At 79.9% G+C, this 3241-nt stretch overlaps 1 non-coding gene across 1 annotated transcript; it reads left to right on the top strand.

Annotated features, from left to right (window-relative positions):
• Window positions 1-2457: 2457 nt before the first annotated feature.
• Window positions 2458-2610, top strand: LOC141727970 (5.8S ribosomal RNA). The gene has a single exon (XR_012578728.1). It is a non-coding gene; the product is annotated as a 5.8S ribosomal RNA (ribosomal RNA).
• The last annotated feature ends 631 nt before the right edge of the window (window positions 2611-3241 follow it).

Raw genomic sequence — 3241 nt, 5'->3', positions numbered from 1 at the left:
CCGGCGCCGCCGAACGCCGGTCGGTGGGCAGGCGCGTGCGGGCGCCGCCCCCGGGGCGGCGGCCCGAGTTCTCCCGAGGCCGGCTCTCCCCTCGGTGCGCGCGCCAGAGAAAGCCGCCCGGGTGCCGGGAGGGAGGGGTGCTCGGCACGGCCCCTCCCGGAGGCGCGCCCGTCCCTCCCCTCGCTGCTTCGCCCGTCGAGCGACGGCCGGCCGTCCGGCCGTGGCACCCGTCGGCGGCCGATGTGGAAATGGCGAGGGAGCGGGCGGCGGGGGCGCCTTCGGGGCTCGGAGGAGGCGGCTCCTCCGGCCCTTCCCGCACCGGGGAGCGGGGCTTTGCCGGGCCGGCAGAGTTCCCGCTCTCGGGCCGAGCGGTTCCCCCCCTGGCGCGCCACAGAGGAGAGAAACACGCCGCGCCTCCGGGCGTTCCGGGCCGCCGGCCTTCGGGGCCGGCGCGCGCGCGCGCCGGCGCGGGCGAGGCGCGCTCGGCGGTCGGGCCGCGCGTCCCCGCGCCGGCGGGGCGGTCCGAGCCGCGGCGGTCCTCTCGGGCGCAGCGCCGGGCTACTGAGGGAAACCCCGGGCCCCGAGAAGGACGCCGCGGTGGTGGCGGCAGACGCCGGGCGCGCCCCCGCCGGTGGACGCTCCCCCGAGGGCGGCAGCGGGGGAGGCACCCCGGCGGGGCCATGCAGGTCGTTTCCCTCGCCCCAGGGCCAGGTACCTAGCGCTCCGCGCCTCGGCGGTTTCTCCCTCAGGTTTTTCCCCCCTCGGCGTCGTCAAACGCTGTTGCGGCGGGGGCCGAAAGGGGGCCGGCGAAGCCGGGCGGCGGTTTAAAGACTCGGGCGGCTCGGCGCGGCCCGCCGTGGGCCGCGGCGGCGGCGGCGGCGGCGGCGGCGGGTGTTGCCGGGCGGCGGCGCGGCGCCATTGAGGGGTAGGGGAGCAGCTACTCCCCGTAGCTCCTGCGGTGGTGTCCGTGGCCGCCGGCCGCGCTCCCTCCGTCGTCGTCGTCGTCGCCCCCGCCGCGCGCGCGCGCGCGGGGGTAACCGCGCCGCGCCGGGGAGGGGCGCCCTGCCCCCCCCTCTCCGCGGCCCGGCCTCTGCGGAGAGGCCGCGGCGCGCGGTCGGCCGCGGGGGCCGACCCGCCCGCCTCGTCGTAACGGGCGACGCCGGCAGAGAGCGCCCGCTCTCTGCCTTTTCCTCGGCCGCGGGGTGGCGGCCGCCGGGGTCCGCCGCGCTCTCTCCTGGAGCCGCCGCCGTTGCGGCGTCTCGCGGGCGCGGCGCCGCGTCCCGCGCGTCCGGCCCCTATCGCTCTCCCTCGACGGCCTTTCCTCCTCGAAGGCGCGCCGGCGGCGCCGTCCGCCGGCCGTCCCCCCCGCTCGATCGCCCGCCCGCCCGGGGGGCGAGCGCCCGGCGGGCCCTCCGTCGGCGGAGGCCCGCGAGCGCGGGCGACCCCGTGCCGAGCGGCGGCGGCGCCGCTCGACGGGTGTCCCCCTCTTCCCTGCGGGGGACGGTCGGCCGGAGGGCGCCCGCCGCGGCCGGCGGCGGTCCCGTCCCGGGCCCCGCACGTCGCGTCCCCCGTCGCCCTTCTCGGCCGCGCGTGGGCCGAAGGAAGGCGTGCGGGCGGCCGCGGGGGCGCTTCCCCCGCCCGGTCTCCGCGTGAAAACGAGGAGAGCGGGCGTTGCCCCCCGGCTCAGCGCCGTACGCCTTCCGCCGGGCGCGTGCCGAGGCGAAGGGGGCCACGGCGGTGGGAGGCGGCGGCGGCGGTGCCGGGAGCGCGGCCCCGGCGGCGGCGGCGGGGTCTGCCTTCCGGCAGGCCTCGGGCGCTGGCGAACGCCGGCTCGGCTCTCGGTGGCGTCCGCCTCCGGGGCCGGCGGCGGAGCGCGTCCGCCGGACGCCGGCCCGCCCGGCGGGAGCGGTCCCGCCGGGGGGAGGCGCGCCGGCGGCACGGTCGTCGCCGCGCGCCGTCTCGAGCGGGCGAAAGGCCGCTGGGAGAGAGAAAGGGAAGCCGGCCGCGCGGCGGCGCGGCGGCGCGCTCCGCGAGCCCCCGCGGCGGGGGCGGCCGCCGGGGGAGCCGGCGTGCGCGGGGGCCGACGGCCGCGCCCCCGGCCGCGTTGCCGAGCCGTGTGTTGCGTCGTTCCCGTGAAAGCGAGAGCGGGCGGGCCGCCGTGCCCCCCGCGTGCCGGCGCGCGCCGCCCGGCCCTCCGCGCGGAGGCCGGGCCGAGCCCGGGCGCCTGGGCCGCCTCCGAAAGACGGCACGTGAGGTCGGCGTCTCCCCTCGCGGGGGGGGAGGCGGTCGGGGGCGCGGGCTCCCCCGCCCTCTCGGCAGTCCTTCGGAGCGTGGGTTTCTCCCGTTTCTCAGTGTCGTGTGTGCTCGTACGGTCGAAGCCAGGCGCGCGCCCGCGCGTCCTCGGCGCGAGAGACAAAAAGGGGCCGCTCGGCGGCGAGCGGCGCCCGAAAGCCAGACAACTCTTAGCGGTGGATCACTCGGCTCGTGCGTCGATGAAGAACGCAGCTAGCTGCGAGAATTAATGTGAATTGCAGGACACATTGATCATCGACACTTCGAACGCACTTGCGGCCCCGGGTTCCTCCCGGGGCTACGCCTGTCTGAGCGTCGCTTGACGATCAATCGCCGTCCGGGGGCCACCCCGGCGGCGCGGCTGGGGTCGCCTCGCAGGCCCGTTGCCCGCGGCGGGCGGTCCGGCGGCGGCGGTGCGGCGGCGGCGGCGGCGGCGTGCCGCCGGTGCCCGGAGGGAAGGCGGTCGGGCGGTCGGGCGAGGGAAGCGTTTCCCTCGGCGGCCCCGATCCCTTGCCTGCGGCCCGGCGCGCGTCGCCGTCGTCGTCGCGGCCGCCGGTCGACGGCCGTCGCCGCGCAGGGCCTTCGTCCCCCTAAATGCAGACTCGGGGAGCGCTCCGTAGCTCCCCGCTCCCGGAGCGAGCCGCTGGGGCGGAGCTCGTCCTCGCCGGGGCCGCGCGCCGCGGATGCGGCGGCGGCGGCGGCCGGGGGTAGAGCGAGAGACGGCGTCGAAAGCGCCGCCGAGGGCCGAGAGAAAGGCGAGAGAGAGAGAGAGCGAGAGAGAAAGGGCGAGAAAAGGGAGGGCGAGGCGCGGGCCTCGCCCCCGGCCTTCCACCCCGAGCGGGCGGCTGTCTGCGGGTGGGTACCGCGGCGGTACCGTGCCGTGCTGCCGCTCGCGCGCGAGGCGAGAGCGCCGGGGACGGGGGTTCGACCCCCTCCTCCCCTTCGCCCG

Source organism: Zonotrichia albicollis, unplaced genomic scaffold (assembly GCF_047830755.1).
Source record: "Zonotrichia albicollis isolate bZonAlb1 unplaced genomic scaffold, bZonAlb1.hap1 Scaffold_448, whole genome shotgun sequence".
NCBI lineage: Eukaryota > Metazoa > Chordata > Aves > Passeriformes > Passerellidae > Zonotrichia > Zonotrichia albicollis.
Note: the sequence above shows the minus strand (reverse complement) of the source record. Positions and strands in the feature narration are given on the sequence as shown.